The sequence below is a fragment of the Podarcis pityusensis genome (assembly GCF_964106645.2).
Source record: "Podarcis pityusensis genome assembly, chromosome: 6".
Taxonomy (NCBI): domain Eukaryota; kingdom Metazoa; phylum Chordata; class Lepidosauria; order Squamata; family Lacertidae; genus Podarcis; species Podarcis pityusensis.
This window is the reverse complement of record NC_138030.1, coordinates 75047001-75067059: the sequence shown is the minus strand read 5'-3', so window position 1 is coordinate 75067059 and position 20059 is coordinate 75047001. Positions and strand designations below refer to the sequence as shown.

At 44.0% G+C, this 20059-nt stretch overlaps 1 protein-coding gene across 3 annotated transcripts in view; it reads right to left on the bottom strand.

Moving 5' to 3' along the window:
• The window catches only part of DPYD (dihydropyrimidine dehydrogenase), a 526421-nt gene that overhangs the window by 88550 nt on the left and 417812 nt on the right, over window positions 1-20059 (bottom strand). The window lies entirely within an intron of this gene.

Sequence of the window (20059 nt, the reverse complement as noted above, 5' to 3'; positions counted from 1 at the left end):
GGCTGAGGGAGCCAGCGTATAGCTTTCGGGTCATGTGGCCAGCAGGACTAAGCCGCTTCTGGCGAACCAGAGCAGCGCATGGAACCGCCATTTACCTTCCCGCTGGAGCGGTACCTATTTATCTACTTGCACTTTGACGTGCTTTCGAACTCCTAGGTTGGCAGGAACTGGGACCAAACAATGGGAGCTCACCCTGTCACAGGGATTCAAACCGCCAACCTTCTGATAGGCAAGTCCTCGGCTCTGTGGTTTAACCCACAGCGCCACCTGCATCCCTTAGAGTAGCAGTTAAGGATGACCAAAAGAGAAGAGTTACATCATCAATGGACAAAGAGGGAAAATTGCATTAAATGTGCATATGGTGATTGACATACAAATTCAGAAATAATTTCTAGAATTTAAATAGAAATACAATTCAATATTTCACTATAGGAGGGAAGACCCCCAGGCAACCTGTGTGCCTGCTCAGTTGCTGGTCAGGTGTTGGCCACTCCTGTGGGCCCTGTGCTGTGATGCTGAAAATCCAGAAAGGATTTTTGAGCCCTGCAGAACCCTAAAATGTACCCCCTTTTAAGCAAAAAAATAAAAAACAAATAAATGGACATGCCCACTTTGATATGCAGCCCCCAAAGGGTTGACTGTTAGTTGCTGTGCCCACTAGGCACCCCTGCTCTAAATGTAATGGGGTGAAGGAGAAAGTCTGGGGCTCATCCGTGCATTCCCCCATGTGTCATTGGCTATATACATGCATACACCTGCCATAACAGTGTCATCCATCCATCTGTCCATCTATCTGTTCTTTGGGCTGAAAATATAGAGCACACATGAGTTGGTTATACATGATGTATATGCTCACAGGAAGGAGGACAGGCATGATCACTCTTCTGGGTCTATTAGGCAGGGAGCCTGCATGTATCAGCTATTCAAATATTACCATCACTACTTGGCTGGTCAATTAGAGGGGATGCCACGGTTTATCGGATTGCCCCAGTAAGTAAGCTACTGCCTCACACGGACTGACTGTGTATTACTCACACAGACTGGTAAGTACAGTGGTGCCTCGCAAGATGAAATTAATTCGTTCCGCAAGTTTTTTCTTCTTGCGAGTTTTTCGTCTTGCGATGCACAGTTTCCCATAGGAATGCATTGAAAATCAATTAATGCGTTCCTAGGGAAACCGCTTGCCAGGCTGGCGGTGCGGAGAAGGGCTTTTCTCCCCACCGCAAGCCTTCAGGACAGGTACGGGAACAGAGGGGAAGGCGCGCAGCGCTTTCCCTCTGTTCCCGGGGCTTGCGTGGGAGGAGGGTTTTTCCTCCCCACCACCAACATTCAGAACAGCATTCTGAATGTTGGCGGTGGGAAGGAAAACCCTCCTCCCACCCCAAGTCTTCAGGAAAGCCATCCGATGCCGGGCGGCGGGAGAAGGTGTCCCCCCCGCCCAGCATCGGAGCTTCGTTCCGATGCCGGGCGGCGGGAGGAGGCGTTCCCCCCCCGCCCGGCATCGGAGCTTTGTTCCGATGCCGGGCGGGGGGGAGGAGGCGTTCTCCCCCCCCCGCATCGGAGCTTCGTTCCGATGCCGGGCGGCGGGAGGAGGCATTTCCCCCCCCGCCCGGCATCGGAGCTTCGTTCCGATGCCGGGCGGGGGGGGAGGAGGCGTTTCCCCCCCCCGCCCGGCATCGGAGCTTTGTTCCGATGCCGGGCGGGGGGGGAGGAGGCGTTCTCCCCCCCCGCCCGGCATCGGAGCTTCGTTCCGATGCCGGGCGGCGGGAGGAGGCATTTCCCCCCCGCCCGGCATCGGAGCTTCGTTCCGATGCCGGGCGGGGGGGAGGAGGCGTTCCCCCCCCCCGCCCGGCATCGGAGCTTCGTTCCGATGCCGGGCGGCGGGAGGAGGCATTCCCCCCCCCCGCCCGGCATCGGAGCTTCGTTCCGATGCCGGGCGGGGGGGAGGAGGTGTTCCCCCCCCGCCCGGCATCGGAGCTTCGTTCCGATGCCGGGCGGGGGGGGGAGGAGGCGTTCTCCCCCCCCGCCCGGCATCGGAGCTTCGTTCCGATGCCGGGCGGCGGGAGGAGGCATTTCCCCCCCCCGCCTGGCATCGGAGCTTCGTTCCGATGCCGGGCGGGGGGGAGGAAGCGTTCCCCCCCTGGCATCGGAGCTTCGTTCCGATGCCGGGCGGGGGGAGGAGGTCCGAGGACAGTGGGGAAGACGCGCTGCGCTTCCCCGCTGTCCCGGAGATTTCCCTATGGGCTTTCGTCTTGCGAAGCAAGCCCATAGGGAAATTCGTTTTGCGAAGCGCCTCCAAAACGGAAAACCCTTTCGTCTAGCGGGTTTTCCGTCTTGCGAGGCGTTCGTCTTGCGGGGCACCACTATATAGTATTTTTTTTTTCAGAGGGAGGCGGTTTCCCAGCTAGTTTAATTAGCCTAATATACATACTCCCAGTATGCTGGCTTCAGGTTTTGCAGGTCATATTTTGGTTCAGAGTTTTTGCATTGATGAAAGTTAAACAGGATTAGCGGCAGTGCTTGATTTATTCAGAAGCAACACAAAGAGATGCAAGAGAATCCCAACGTGCTGCCGTATCAGATCATTTTAATTGTTATCTAACAAGGGCATCTCAGAGGGTGAGGAGGGTCCTTAATTTTCGTACACAGCGAGTTCCCCAGCCTGCATGAAAGGGAAAGATGGTAATCATACAAAAGTGTGCCTAACTGCGCTCAGCGGATTTCTTCTTTGGAGCAATGCTGGCTGATCAAAACTGAGTTGAATTAACTCTGTTCCATGCACCCACAAAGAACATGCCTGTTTGATCTGAAAACATTTAGCATCAGACCCAACCAATCTTTGCAAGTAACATGCCCCTTTCATCGGAAAATATCAAAGTGTTTTAACAAAAAAAAGAGAGAGGTATTACACAGAATCACATCTCACAGGGGACACAGATGCAGGAAAATCAATGCCTTGCACAAATGCAGAGAGGTCTCACCTTAAATATCATCCATACAGGTGAGCACCTCTTGAAATAAAAGAAACGGAGATCTGAAAACATACATGTGTACTACAAGGTAAGAAAGAAGTATAACTCGAGGCATTAGAGAGGATAGAGTGTTGTCCATTCCCCCTTTCCCCATTGTCATGAGTGTGCAACCTCTCTCCCATTACAAACATCGCTAGGCTGCCCAAATGCTACAAGTGAAAACATTCTTCTCAACTGCCTTGAACATTCTGCTTCCACTGATATTCCATATTTCCTTCAGGATAACAGCCAAGGTATGAAGTCCTTTACTAATCCCACATTGATCTGGTCTTCACCTGTTTGCATGCTTCATGTATTAGGCCCGAGGGTTTACTTTATTTATAACCTGCTCCTTCAACACAAACGTCTGTTTCCAGGGTGGTTAGCAAGGTAGTTAAGAAACAACAGAAGTGCAATAAAAACATAGATAATAAAGCAACGCATTTCATCATGAGACGAGCTAAAACAGCAACCATCCATTCAAGTCGACAGTAAACTCAAAACCGTTCTCAGCTTGAAATATAGTGGTACCTTGCTTCTCAAAAGCCTTGGTTCCTCAACGCCAAAAATCCGAAGTGTTCCAGTTTTCGAACGTTTTTCAGAAGCCAAACATCTGATGCAGCTGTCAGCTATTGCTTCCAGGGCGCCTGGACAAATCAGAAGCTGCGCCTTGGTTTTTGAACATTTTGGAAGTCAAACAGAACGGATTAAGTTTGGTGCTTTTGTTTTTGCCATTTATTTTGCGTTTTTCGGTTAATCTGTTTTTGTAAGTGTGTGAAACCCAGTTCAGCTACTGGGTATTGATTGTGTGACTGTGGAAATGGATAAAAGCCCCCCCCCCTTCAAACAATGACTATCAGTACAGGTAAGAAAAAATAATAATTTTCATTTTTATAATCTACAATACTGTCTTATTTATTTTATAGTACAGTACGTTGATTATTGCTTTCATTTTATGGATCAATGGTCTCATTAGATAATAAAATTCATGGTAAATTGCTGCTTTAGGGTTTTTTTTTAAAAGTCTGGAACGGATTACTCCATTTTGCATTATTTTTTGGGAAAGCGCGCCTTGGTTTTAGAACGTTCTGGTTTTGAAACAGACTTCCAGAATGGATCAAGTTTGAGAACCAAGATACCACTGTACTAACACTGGTGGCACTTAAAAGCCTGGAAAAATGGGGGGGGGGGGACAAACCAAACATTTTGCCTGATATCTGAATGAGAGTAACCAGGATACCACATGGCCTTCTCTGGGGAAGGCTTTCTAAAGGTGAGGAGCTGGCACCAAAAGGGCTCTCTCTTCAGTGTCACCGTCATTTGAGATGGAGGAGGGCATCCAGAAAAAGGCCTCAGATGACAATCTCAGCCTGATGTGGGATGAGAATGTGGTCCAACAGGTACTGGGGTTCTAAGCCATGGAGGCCTATAAAGCTTAAGACCAATATTTTGAACTCAGCATAGAAGGTTATAGGGAGTCAGATGAGTTATTTGAAGACAGGAGAGGTATGATCTCTTTGCCTGGTCTCTGTTACCAGTGTAGTTGCTGCGTTCTGGGCTAGCTGATGTTATGAGGGCCCAAAAGAGAAGAAGGTGTGGTTCATGCGCACTAAAGAATGTGTGTGTGTTGTGTGGCCTGGCACAGTCCAGGTCTCGTCCATTTAAGTCCTGGAAATGTTCTATGTACTTCCCATCCTCAGAATACACGACCCCCAAGCTAAAGGGGCCTAGAACTATACTATACAACCTTTAGAAGACATCTGAAGGCAGCCTTGCATAGGAAAGTTTTTAAATGTTTAATGTTTTATTATGTTTTTACATATGTTGGAAACTGCCCAGATGGCTGGAGCAACCCAGTCAGGTGGGCAGGGTATAATAATAATAATAATAATAATAATAATAATAATAGGACATCCCTATTTTCATTGGAGAAATGTTGGAGGGTATGGAATAGGTAGAAATAGAATAGAATATAAAGGATATCTGCCCTTTCCTTTCTTTTTTAAGGAAGGAAGTCTTTGCTGTTAATTTTATCAATTACTGACTTTCTTTTCTCAGGGATTTGGTATAGCTAGAGCAATGAACCTGAAGTTAGATTCTGAGCATCTGGTGTTAGTATAGAGCAGAGAGAGAGAGAGAGAGAGAGAGAGATTTTAAATAATACTTTTTTTTAATGTGTTCTGTGAACTGTCTTAAGGGAATTGAGAAGCGGGGAAGAAAGAGATTTCTACAGGTTGATATAAATATACCAAACAGGAAAATGAAATGTGGGCAACTTTCATGTTATACGAGCAGCTATGAAGAAAAATAATCTTTTTTTAATCTGCAAGAAAAAGAATATTAAAAAGAGCAATAATAATAACATTCAAAATTCAACTGGACAGCATCACCTATAATGCCAAAACAAATGGAGTAGAATAATAGTTTTCAGACTCGGGTTACTGTGTCAATGCAGAGACTTGAGCTGTGTTAATTCAACAAGCTTGATCCTGCTTGCCAGAGCATGCTTGTCAATATTTAGCACCCAGGGAGCATGTCACGAGTCTTTACAAAAACTCGCTTATAGACAAAACACAGGAGAGGCTGCTGTGATCCTTTTTCTAACATTGAGATTAAACTGTTGAAATTTGTTTTGAGCCTTTTAAAGAAGAGGGGTGTGTGTGTGGGTGGGTGTGTACACACACACGCATTCCTATATACCATTGGCAACTGAAAAGTGATAAAGTGTGTTATGCAATTGAAAATGCTGTTCGTATGAGTGTATTAGATACTTTTTACCTTTTTACCTTTATTAAATACTAGGCACTTTACATCTTTGTGGTGTTTCTTTTGCATCAAATGCCGAAATCAACCTTCCATCCTTCTGCTTTGCTGTGATATTGAAAACCGAGCAAAGTTCATAGCAGATGCTTTGGGCAGCCCTTTGATAAAGCAACTGCTGCAGAGACGAATTCACTTACATTTCCAAAATGTTCCTCCAAAATTATAAGGAGGAACATACTTCCAAACCATCCGTTTGCTTATATCACCTGAGACTATTTGCTTTGTGAGTTGTGCCTGCTCTCTGACTGCAGTATACACTTTCAGGATGGTACAGAAAGCCCTTTTGTTAGGGCTGCCATTCTGAATGATATCCTCAAGCCTGAAGTTTCGACTTCCTTTGCCCACCGAAACTTCATGCATACTCAAAAGGAGAGCAAATGGTTTCCTTGTTCGCTGTCCTTCAACTCACAGGCACCCATTGTAGTCTATTTTCTATTCAGATCTTCTGAGCGTGTCTCAGAGATTCACCCCTTCTAAAGGACCGTATGAGTCATGCATGCTTTTTGGCTTCATTGCTGCCGGCACCCCCTTATATATTATGGAATTTGGGTCTTGACACCAACCTTGTAATATTTCTGGTTGACCTCAATGGAGTAAGAGCTCTTTGCCAACCACATTTTCAGTATGTGCATACATGCTCACAGTTCTCAAGTAGCCCTGCCCCTCCACCCGCCTTTATTCCATTCTCCTCACTTTATCAATCTGGAAGTGAATAGACCTACTTGCAGGCAGGTGTTTACTTGACAGTTTGTTTGCTTCTAGAGTCATGACAGTAGATCAGTGACATACTTATGATACAAAGGAAGCAATTGTATCTTGGTGCAAGTGACAACAATGGAATTACAGCAAGTAATTTTACAGGCAAAACCTTTGAAAGCACCAGGACCTGATGGTCTTTCAAGCAATACACTATAAGAAGTTGCAGGATTATCTTATACAACCATTAAAGGACATTATGAATATGGTTTTAAATACAGGCGAGCTGCCAGAATCATGGAAGAATGCTTACATAACTTTGGTTCTTAAACAAGACATGTTGAATTGGTTGCAAAACTAACGAAATGTATAAACTTGAAAAGTATAAATTTAAAAACTAAAAAAATAAAATAGTGTCTTGGTGCACAGAACACCATGCCTACCAGAACAACATCACATATAATCATTTCTGTTCTGCATTCCAAAGAAGAATGTGATTTATAGCAATCTACTTGCCTGTTCCACCTTCTCATTCATGAACTCCCTTGACAACTGGGCATTTGTGCCCATTGATGGACCCTCTTACAGCTGTCAGTATGAAACTCAGCAATAATGGTTTCAAAGTATCAGAAGTATTACATGGGAAAGCCTAGAGCAAAATGTTCCACTGCTTTAATTATTATTATTTATTAAATTTCAATATCACCTTTCATCCAAATCCAAAGATCCAGTTCACAGCATAACAATGCAAAATGAAAACACAAAATAAAATGAAAACAAAGCAAGCCAATAACCCCCCCAATATTTTTTAATTTTGCAATATAATTATTCAACAATACATAGTATAATAACAAACTGAAACAACCGCCCCCCACAACTGACACTAATGCTATTACAATGGCCACACTATTAAATTCATGTTTGAAAGGTTCAAAAAGGTGGGTGGAAGAGCTGACCTTATAGGAGCAGGAAATCATGGGACAGAAGAAATAAAAAGCCCTATAGATACTGTCCAGAAAGACCTAACACAGATATGGCTGCCTATCAGACGAAATTATCTGACTCATTATTACTGCTCTAGCATAAAAGATGTACTATTGGATTATTGGGATGCAGTCTATATGGGGCCGTCATTGAAAGGAGATTGGTAATTCCAGCAAGTCCACAAGGTTGGTGGACCGGAAGCCACAAAAGCAAGTGATTTCCTTATTACATCAACTCTACTGACTTCCAGGTCACTCCTGGGCCCAATTCAAGGTACTGGTCAGGGTTAGGACCAGGTAACCTAAACGGCTTGGAACCTGCCTGTCTATTAAGCTCTGCAGTAGAGGCTCTCCTCCACAGTCCATCAACATTTGATACACGTTGAGCAGAGATGGATGTGAGGGCCTCCTCAACTGGGTAAGGGTTGTAGCTCAATGGCACACCATTTGCTTTCCATGCAGACAATCCCAGGTTCAATCCTCCGACCCTCCGGGCAAGGTTGGGAATGTCATCAGTCTCAATCCCTGAAGAGCAGCTGTCAGTGTAGAGAATACTGAACTAGATCGTTTAACTCTGTATAAAGCATTCTTTGTTTTGTTTTGTTCCTCTATGTGTCCAGGCTCTGGATTGTACTCCCTGCCTCGAGGTATCCCATCTAGTGGTTTCTCCCTCAGCTTTTCCTCAACATACCAATAGCTTTTTGGTTTGGCTTACTAGGTTTTGGTTTGCTATATTGATTTCTTGGACGTGTTATACTGTTTGTGGTTCAGTTAGGTAGCTGTGTTGGTGTGACACAGTCAAAATAAATATTATTTTTTTTAAAAAAATTGTCCAGTAGCACTTTAGAGACCAACTAAATTTGTTCTGGATATAAGCTTTTGTGTGCATGCATCTGTACACGATTTGAAGAAGTGTGCGTGGACACGAAAGCTTATACCCAGAACAAACTTAGTTGGTCTCTAAGGTGCTACTGGACAAATTTTTTAATTATTTATTTATTTTGACTGTTTGTGGTATTTGACTTTAACTGGCTGCTGTGTTATTGTTGTTGTTTTTTTTTTAAAAAAAACTTTTTACATATTTTTAATTGATTATGATGTATTCTATTTTTTGTGTCATTATAGCTTATCATAAGTCACTCTGGGTATCTAATGAGGAAAACTGGGGTATCCATTCTTACCATTTGTTTTTAAAAAAACATGTGCATGCATAATACTCAGCAAACACACCATGTTAATTAATGCAGCCTACTGTGTTTGGAAATGTGAAAGCAAACATGTGTTTGAATCCCTGCATGTGGCAAATTTGGAACCCGGAAATGGCAGGCAGGAAATGTCTCAGGTTCCCACCTACACTTCACTTTTCTTCTCTCAGTCAGTGCTTTGCAAAGTAGCTTTCCATTGAAAGAGACAAAAGAAAGACCACCATGCTACCAGTACATATGTGGGGCATGATATGTGTATTTTGGCCTCAGCTAACTAAAAAGACAGCATCTTAAAAAGTAGAGACATCACCTTGCCAACAAAGGTCCGTATAGTAAAAGCTATGGGTTTCCCAGTAGTGATGTATGGAAGTGAGAGCTGGACCATAAAGAAGGCTGATCACCGAAGAATTGATGCTTTTGAATTATGGTGCTGGAGGAGACTCTTGAGAGTCCCATGGACTGCAAGAAGATCAAACGTATCCATTCTGAAGGAAATCAGCCCTGAGTGCTCACTGGAAGGACAGATCCTGAAGCTGAGGCTCCAATACTTTGGCCACCTCATGAGAAAAGACGACTCCCTGGAAAAGACCCTGATGTTCGGAAAGATGGAGGGCACAAGGAGAAGGGGACGACAGAGGACGAGATGGTTGGACAGTGTTGTCGAAGCTACCAGCATGAGTTTGACCAAACTGCGAGAGGCAGTGGAAGACAGGAGTGCCTGGCGTGCTCTGGTCCATGGGGTCACGAAGAGTCGGACATGACTAAATGACTAAACAACAACAACAACAACTAAAAAATGTATGGGTCATACCTAATGCTGCAGACTTCTGTGTGTGTACCTGTGTTTCCTCTCTTGTTTCCTCACTGCACCCTTGTGTGCTTTCAAAGTCTGCTCCACAGGGTTGAGGGACCCATCAGGGAAGAAGCAGGGGAAGGAGACGAAACGGAAGTCCCACAGTGCCAACGGAACTATGCACGCAGAGCATCAGATACAACTCCATGTCCGCTGCACAGTGCACTTTGCTTAAAAGCAAAACACAAAAATCCCTATTTTACAAGGTTTAGAGATAGCAAGTGCTGATTTGTGCAGACTCCAAGGCTCTGGAACAAGATGCTTTGGCTCTTAGCCTAAAAGCAGCACTGGGCATTTCTGTCTGATACTTAGGAGATACAATGCAACCCGCAGATAAATTTTGTGAAGAATCTCATTCCAGTCATGCCTTCCTTTCCTAATTTCCCTTTTCACTGTTTTGTCTTCTTTTCCTTTTTCCTTGGGGAGCAGGGTGATTGATAGCCTAATCCAACGACTGTATTACAGCTGCCTCAAGTTGGACTCTTTTCCTTATCATTAGCAGTTAGCCTATGGTTAAATTCACAGCTCACTGCTTGGTACAACCCCTGAGATTTAAGGTTCTGGCCTTTTAGAAAATATTTAACATAAAATTGAAATCTTGACATACTCAGAACTCAGTTCGCAGCAAGGATTCCTTAATTAATCCAATGTACTGTGCCATTGTTCTATGTAATACTGTGCCACAGTGAACAACTATGCAGGCTCCAAAAGAAGTATAGCACTAAATTAAACAGACTCTGGCAGAATCTACATCCTAAGGTGTATTTCCCTCGCTTCCTGAACAAAGTAGATGATTTTGAATATTTAAATTCACTCTCAAGAAATGTTACCGGGGGTGGGAGGTGAGGGGGAGGAAGGATCCCAAACCCCATTCCCTTCTGACTGCAATTCTATTCCCAATTACTTAGGAGTAAGTGCTCTTGAATTTAATGGGGTGTAGGGATGTAGAGGGATCCATTGTGATTTAGTTAACATATGAAAAGCTGGGTGGGGGGGGCGGTTTGAATAAAAAAAAGCATACATACTAAAGAGAAATGCTGGGCAGCCAATAACAGAACTGTGTGAGCCAGTGAGTCCTCAGTTCAAATTAAGCTGCAGACATGAACTCACTAGCTTACCTAAGGTGAAATGCTATTCTCAGCCGAAACACCCCATCTGCAATGTGCTGAGAAGAATACTGGCCCACCTTGCAAGGCTATTGCAAAATTTAATCAAGCTTCAAACCCCTGAAACACACCAAAAACGCTAAGTATTATTATTATTATTATTATTATTATTATTCATGAGCTTAAAAGTGTCTGAGAGAATGGTCTGCTGCTGTTCGTTGTGAAAATTAAGGCTAGAAATTCCAGGTATGCCCAGTGGCGGAGGAAGAGGAGTGTGGGAGGAGCGTACCACCCCTGGCAGCGTGATCGCCGGGGTGCCATCACGGCTGCCCCCACCCCCAGGACATGTGCCCTGCCCCTGCGGGAGGCACACACCGCCCCTGAGATGCACGCCCCGCCCCTTAAAACAATGTCCATTCATTCTTCCCTAAAAATCTACTTAAGACTGCACATGTGTTGACAAAGGCTGCATGAAACACATGCCTTGGTGGTTGCGTGGGAAGAGTTGCAACTTTTCAGGCTTCTTGTTTATTTAAAAGAAGTGCTGATTGTGAGAAGATTCAGATTATATCCCTCGCCTTTTGAAAAACAGCAACGGAAGGGGACATAGCCCCTGGTCCGTGCTCCATAAACCTTTGCCCTGGTTCTTAAGTCAGTCGATGAGCTGCGAGCTTCTATGGAAATGGCAGCTGAGTCCCAGCTGAAAAATTATGCATCTCATAAGCTGCTATTCTGCTGAAATGTCAAGCTATGGCAGGCCTGTACCTCAAACTCAGCACTTGGCATTTTCCCTCTGTCTGCTTTGTTGCCATGAAGCAAACATGAACAGTGGGGATTAGTGTAGGGCAGGTAGCAGGCAAGCTCACTGTCAAAAATCTATTATTAGGACTCTGATCTCTTTCTGCACAGACCACTGACGGCCGTGCGTTGGAGGGGGTGGGGGGAAGCGAGACGCCATGCCGTACTGCCCTAATGGAATAAAGAGAATTCTTTGTAAGTCTGTGTACATAATGCATGCAAATGAGCCGCTCTAATGGGTGAGCTACACTTAACAGAAATAATAGCTCCAAATTAAAATCGTATCCGATTTGTGTTGCAGCCCTGTTCTCCGAGTAGGCTTTCCATAGCCCCCCGCTCTCCAAAGCAGGCTCTAACGTGCTCTCGCCTATTCTGTCTGATTCTCTCTCCAGGTGCAATTTACCTCCCACTAAAATAAATGGTAAAAGTCCAATTGATTTTAACCGCGCTGAATTGCACCCTCTGCTCTCAGCACGCATGCATATCACATACATTTCCTGCCTCACGATGGCTGGATTTCGATTCGTGTCTAATGACTAGAGCTGACATCACGTAATCAATAAACAACTTGTGACTTAGAAAACAGAAAGCTCCTTGCCCCCCCCCCCCGCCGCCGCTTTCCAGCCAGGTCTCCACCAAGTGATGTGTCAAAGAATAATAATAATAATAGCAACAAAAAGCTGGTATTCCTTCAGCCTCTTTGCTCTTTAAATTTCTATTTAATTTTTAAATCGTTATCTATTTCTAAGAGATTTAACATATATTGATAACAATATTTATTTCACTGTGTGTTTCGACGTAACAAATGATCTTCTTGGTACTTTCCTGTCAGGGTTTCCTCAGATGGTTTAATTACATTATTTGAAAGACAGACAGATTTTTAGTATTGTTTTAAAGATTCATTTCCCCTGTTCAAATGAAAACCATGGCAGGAATGTTTTGTGTGTGGCCTCTTAAGGCGAGAGGCAAGATTGTGGGAGTTCTGGGTAAGAGTTAGTTGATGGTTTCTGGTTTTATGTGTTTTTTTATTACATACCGAAACTATTGTAAACCACTTTGATATTTTTATGATATGGCAGTATATAAATATTTTTATGCATAAATAAATAAAATATCCCCAGACCCTTCAAACACAGAAATTAGTAGGGAATGGCAAACTTAGCATCCATCCCAACACTTTATCTCTTCAAAAGAAGAAGAAGAAGAAGAAGAAGAAGAAGAAGAAGAAGAAGAAGAAGAAGAAGAAGAAGAAAAATAAAAGATGCAAAAACACAATTAGGAATACTTATGGTTAGGACCTGAATGTGAACATACCTAATTTGCCCATTAATTTCTGGAGGACCACAGGTTCACCATCTTTGAGCTAGATAGTAATGAGTCATAAGCAACACTTTTTTTCTAGAAAAATAGGTGCTGTTACTCAGCGCAAACACCTTCCTCTTTCTCAATGGCTCCCACCTGAGAGGTGCCAGACGTGAGTTCTGGCGAGTTCTGGCTGAAAAAATAAAAGCTCAGATCATAACTGATTTGCCAAAGTGGGATGTTTTCATGGTGAATGATTTTGGTTTTCTAAGGGTTTCATGTAGGATTATGTGCTGATGTTCTGTAAGGGTATTAATGGAATTTTCATATTATTATTTTTGCTATACAAGTATGTTTTCTGACACTTAATGTAAATTGTCTTTTTGAAAAGTTGGTACAAGGTGTAATTTCTGTATTAATTTTACATTCCTCTCAGCTAAAGAAAGCAGCTTTCTGATAGTCACCAAACTCTGTGGCAGCCAGTTCTTTCCCATTCTGCTCAAGACAAAAGATCCTCTCTCGTTATATGTAGACAATGTGACATTAATAGCATATCCATTAATTAGATTAAGGCAGCTACTATAGACTCTGTTATTAAAAGCAGGTAATTGTTAACTTTTTTTTTTTAACCATTCTGGTCACTAAAGGCAAAAAACAACAATGTGGCTGGTTACATGAGACAGGGTCTTTTTAATTGTGGCTCCCCATCACAGGAATGCTCTACCCAGAGTATTGCTGCTGTTGCCAACCTCACAGGATGAAGCCTTTTTAGTTGCTCAGCCCAGTTAGATCTTCTGCCTTACGTTTCTGATTTGGAGATAAATTGTCACCTTTTTTTGTTCTGTTTTCATAAGCTCCATTGTTCTCACCCATCGTTAGCCATTCTGAGAGATTTCTGGCTAAACTTCAGTGAAGCAACACTTAGCATCTGTATTGTTCTTCTAGATATTTAAAATGAAGATTGGATGTTGCTAGCATCTCTGAACTCACCCACAGGAGTAGCAGATTCTGATGCAAATCTTTATCCCACCCCCCTTGTTCCTGAGGTAGATCTTCACTCGCCCCTTCTTCCCTGACAAGGAAGGGGCACCATTTTGTGGTTCGCCTCAGGTGCCAAGAGGTTTTGGGCTGGCCCTGTCGCTTGGGGTCCCAGGCCTGAGGCCCCCCATCTTGAAATATGATAATTTAATTTTGACTAAACTTGGGCTGCAGATACTCACTTTACTGGACTAAATTGCAACCCAGGGGTGAGGAAAAGCCACCTAGGTTTGGTCATATAGTAATCCATTTATTTCAAGTCTGTCAGTATAGAGGAAACTGCTACATAATTTAAACCATTTATTGGAAAAAAGAAAAAATGGAGTTGCTATCTGGCACTAAAATCCAAGTGAACTGAAGCAGAGAATTAAAGGCAAATATGTCAACCCCAGCATTACACAGAGTGAACAATAACTGTGATCTTTTAAGAAACAACAACAAAAATGTTACTAGTAGTAGTAGTAGTACCTGAGTACTCAGGTATTCCTGACAAATTTAACTTTTGCAAATTCCAATATGAACTGAACAGACCACTATCTCCCAGGCCAATGTGTGGAGCAGAACTTTATCCTTCAGATTTTCACCCCCACCCCATGATGAATTTTTCTGATCAAAACAATGCATTAAAATGCATTTTTAAATATATGAGAAAACATACATTTAGAAATGCATGTTTTGAGAAGGAAGAACAGGATATTGATGTTGGTCAGGAACATAGATTTAGTTAGGATTATTTCATATTTTACACTTTCTTGCTCATGGAAAGTGCCCAGTCAGCTCCAAAATGGGAATGTGTTTTCACAAAAAGGTGAAAACTGCTCAAAATCTGGGTTTTAGGTGGGTCACACAAGGTCACACTGACTCATAAATCCTCAGATGTCTGACTAACCTTATCTTCTGGGTGCCAGCATGGACAATCCCCTATTTGTTATGTACTGCAGATGTGTTATATACTATGAGTCCAAATCATGATTTTTATATAAATAATATGAACAAGGCTATACAATATTATTCCTTAAGGAGAGAGAGAGAGCCCTCTTCCTATTGTGCAATATGGCTACCTGCCCTGAATTCTTAATAAAGGGTGGGCAAAATTCAAATAAATAATTTGCATTATTTATAGATTTTCTTTGCTGCCATTCATTCTGAAAAATGGGCTTTTCTTTTTTTTTCCTTTTTAAAAAATAAATAAATAAAGATCAACAGCCAGTAATGTGAACTATATTACTCTTACAAATCTATAATTTAGAGCTAATCCTATTAGAATAATTTATTTCAGTAATACAAAAATAGCATGGCAGCTTGCAAACAGCAGGCTGCCCACCTATAGAACAAATTGTAACCACAATTGCACAGCACAGAAATAACCGCAGCCAGACAGTTTGAACTATAAATCCTTTTAAGTGGAAAGCTTCCAAATAAAAAGTGCCTGTGTTCTGCTTTGCACTCTCAGGGCAATCCACGGGACAAATGCTGTTGCGTTTATATTTTAAAACACACAGGCAGTCATGATGGATGACATTTTGCGTAGGGACGTGCAAAATTCTCTGGGTGTGAGGGACTGGGGAGAGGAGGAATGGTGGAGTCCGCCTCCCCAGCCTGACGCTTTCGGAGAAGAAGACGACAGTTCAGAATTACAACAGGGGTTTGAGGGAGGTCACAGCTCAGAGGAAGATGAGGGGGAAAGGTGGGAAATGATGGGAGAGGAGGAGGAGGTGGCAGAGCTGGCTGGCTGACACATTAGCACAAGAAAGCATTCCAGACCCACCATCTCCCAGAACCTGGCGAGCCTTAAAAGTAGGAGAGCAAAGGACTCAGAAGCAAAGGGCCCTCAGCGCCACCCGTAGAAGAGATGACAAATGAGGAAGTGGGAGAGAAGAGGAGTGAAGATTTACTGGGGACAACGCCATTATTACAAGAGGCTGCATTCCCAAGCCTCTCTCTGTAAATATTGAATAAAAAGTAGATGGTAAGGACCTTTCCTTGTCTTATCCGTTCCTGGCAACCTGCCATGGGGGTTGGTTCCTCTGCAACCTGACACGGGGGCATTTCCAAGACAGATCTTCTCATTAATAATAATAATAATAATAATAATAATAATAATAATAATAATTTTTATTTATACCCCGCCCTCCCCAGCCAAGACCGGGCTCAGGGCGGCTAACACCAAATACAAAAACAATTGATTGAAACACAGCTTAAAAAACAAGATTAAAATACAACATAAAAACATTAAAATGCAGCCTCATTTCAGCGGAAACTCAAGTAAAAAACTTTTTGGGGGGATGAAAAGGTCAAGTCTTCACCAAGGCTAACTATCCAGACTGGTCCTACATGGACCAGAAAAAAGCCAGGGAAGTCCCCAAAAAGGAGTTCCAACACAGAAGGAGAAAGGAAAGAATAAAGAAAGAGGGGGAGTTAATCAAATTGATTCCAAGCCAAAGCCCAGGCGGAACAACTCTGACTGAAACTCCAATTCCTGGGACCACCTAGGTCCAGCAGTGAGCCTGACTCATGCTCAGAGGCGCAGTCTTGTGCCCAACATTGAGGAGACCCATCGCCGCACACTCCTGTGATGTCTCGTATGCAATGCCTGTAAAACTTCGGGAGGAGGCTGAGCCCAGATCCCAGCACAGTGTGGCTTCAATGACTGGCGGCTCCTCCTCTCTCACACTCAGGAGGAGCCAGCCATTGATGTTCCACCATGTTCAGCCTCCTCCACCCTCTCAACATTCGGCCCCTTGCCAACAAATATTGAGGGGGTTGAAGACTCTTTCAACCCACCTGTGTTCATGCCTGAGCAGGCCCCAGTCTGACAGTGGCTTAAAAAAATTCACAGGTATGCAAACAACCCATGGGGTACCTCGATATTCCCTGGGGAGGAACCCAATGGGCTTTGGCCAGAACTTAAAGAGTCCTGCATTAGTCAGGTATCAGAAGACTGGTGAGTGAAGTAAGCACTTTCAGAACACCTGCCTGCTCTATCAGAAACACAACTTTTGAACAGATTTCTCCTTGGGTGGAAATCTACAGCACTGCTAGTGTTGTTTGTTCCTCACCACTCAAGCTGCAGTGCCAAAGGGAGTGAGCCTGACATGAGCCACTCTGCACCTTCCTCCTCCTCAGGCTTATATATACTGCAGCAAACTGGCTCTTTGGTACAAGAAGAGGAGTGTGTATACATATACCAAGCAATAATCTTGCCTTCATTTTTCCCAAGTTACTCCTGCTCTGAGTCAGAGACTGGGGTTATAGGAGGAAATAATCAAGGTGAGATGGATGCCCTAGCTTGCCATCGTACAGATGGCCATCAGTCTGTGATCTACTTGTGCATACAACAGCAGGCAGGGAGTCTCACTAAGCTCATGGACACAGCAACCCTTGCAGAAGTCCAAAATGTTCTCTCTGTCTCTTCATGTGAGCAGGTGCTTGGGGGAACAGCCAGGAGAACTCACAGGAGCAGGAAACATGAAGTATTAACAAGTTCTACTAGGCAAAGTGTATTAGTGTCTCTTGATGAAGATAGCACACACATTTTCATTCACAGGTATCCTAAGGGGTGAAGTTCCTTCTGGCTCTCATACTGCAAAAGCCAAACCCTAGTGAAAACTCAAGCCCTGGGCAACACAAAGAACCTGAGCTAATAAAAGCCAGAAGGCTTATACCTCCTTGCAACAACACTTCAGAATAAGCAAAGCATGCTTGTTTGTTTTTGGCATTTAGCTATTGCCCTTTCGGCACAAGGGCTCTCAGAGCAGCTTAAATAATCAGTATTAAAGCAGTCCCTGCTCTCAGCATAGCAATCTAAATGACATGACACACAAGGAAAAAGGAATGGGAGGGAGGAGGGGAAAGCAAGCACAAGCTCTTAAAGTTACAGCTGAATAACTGTTTGGCTCTCTTTGGAATTGGTTTACCCCTAACCTAAATTTGGATTTTTAAAAAATGAAGTTAATTAAAATCTAGGATAACTTATTGGTCAACTATCAACTTTTTTTCTGAAATCTACCATGCTTAAGAGCTGAATGAATGAGCTGATCCCCTGCTTATCACTCTCCCATTCAGTGGTGTGTGGTCAGTGGACTGGGGGGGGTCTAGGCTAGTCCCCTACAGGGGCAAAGGAAGGAGAACCGCCCCTCCCGGTGCGGGATGTTGGGGGCGGGGCAAACCGCCCAGCATGCATGTGTGTGTGCCGCTATGTACCGCACACACGCATGTCGCTATGTACCGTGCATGCATGTGTGTCGTATAGACAGTGGCGGGATCCTCTGCTCATGGTTGCAGCAGCAGCAGAGGGATCCCACCTTCGTCCGTAAGGTGCTCGAGCGCCGTACAGATGGCGGCGGAGGGTGCATCCACGAGCAGAGGATCCTCCACATGTGGCTGCAGCGGAGCAATGTTGGTGGCTTGTGCTGCTGCGCACAGGGGGGTGAGTTCCCCGTGGGGTGCCTTCTTGTCACCCCCTTAGAGATGGCACCTGGGGGCAGACTGCCCCCCTGCTCCCTTCCTCGACCACTGGTCCCCTAAATGTTCCCCTGGCGCCTCCTTCCCAAAGCCCACTAAGCTTCTGCTTGGCTTAGGGAAGAAGAAGAAGAAGAGGAGGAGGAGGAGGAGGAGGAGTTTGGAGTTGATATCCCGCTTTATCACTCCCCTTCAGGAGTCTCAAAGCGGCTAACAATCCCCTTTCCCTTCTTCCCCCACAACAAACACTCTGTGAGGTGAGTGGGGCTGAGAGACTTCAGAGAAGTGTGACTGGCCCAAGGTCACCCAGCAGCTGCATGTGGAGAAGCGGGGAAGCGAACCTGGTTCACCAGATTACGAGTCTACTGCTCTGAACCACTACACCACGCTGGAAGATCGATTCTCACACACATGACATCAGGACATCAAGATGTCATGAATGTGACATCTCCCTGCCCATCGCCTTCACAAGCTGTTGCCTCTGGCCCTAAACGTTCCCCTACGAAAAATTTCACCACACACCATACTGTTCCCATTGAGAACAATGGGACTTGAACCGCTTAAGCTTGGTTGCCCTGCTTAATCTCGCTCTCCCACTCTCCTCCCCTGTAAATGCTGGACATTTAAAGCCCTGCTACAAAAGAAAAGAAAAGGGCGGAAGGCTGTCTATTGCTGTTTTCAATACTCTTTAAGTTTAGCTTCGAAAATCTCTCACCCTTTTTCCACAGACCAGGAGGGTTCCAGTTGCGAGTGATATTCCCTTGCTCCCCAAAGAGGTGAATTTCCAACCATGAAAGCAGAGCTTTACTATGGAAATGGGGACAGGCTTGGAAAAGCCCAAGGAGTCCAGGTACTGCTGTAATCTGTACTATACACATACTTAAAAATTTGTGCTGTGGAGGACATGCTTTTCATCATGCAGCAATTTTATAGTTTTATTGGTCTGACATTGCCATGAAGGAATTCAGAAATGGCAGCTTAAAATGAAAGAAAGGGAGAGGGGGAGAAATACCACCGAACGGCGTTACTTATATAAAATACTACTGCAATAGTTCTTTTATTAATTTTTAATGTGCAGCACCCTCTGTGACCTCTTTTATTCTTTCGCTGTCAACATGGCAGACTGGGAAAAAATTGAAGCGGGATAATAAAGCCTAGGAAGTCCTTAACCCCCAAGAGAACGCACGTGGGTTTCCTCTTCCTCTCCTGTCCGTCTGTCTGCGTCTCAGTCTCTTTGCGCACACTTGACGCGCACAGAGATTAAACCGAATGGCTCTATTTTTGCCTCAAGCTAATGCCTTTCTTTACATTTCTATATTTACTTTAAATACTGCCTATTAAGCACAAAAGTGTATTTATCTGTGCAAGGCTATGGACCAATTTACTGCAGTAAATGATTTCCATATATTTATAAGTCAATTAAAACACACACACACACACACACACACACACACACACACACACGACACACTCAGCAAGATAATCGCCACAGGACAGCCTTCCTGTTTTTGACACACAATAGAACTACATGAAAGAAAGCTGTTTCCTTTTGTCTGTCCGGCCTGATTCAGCTGCATTTTGCTTGAACAGTGGGGCACCATTATGCGATGAATATTTACCACTGTTTATATCTCCAAGGAGACTAATCTCCATACCACTACAGTCCAGAAGCTCACGGCATTTTCTCGGCAGGACCAGGTTCATGTTGTCACAGCAACTGAGGGCACGGGGTCAAACAGATTAATCCATCAGTGAAAATAAAGCATGGCACGGGTGCACCACA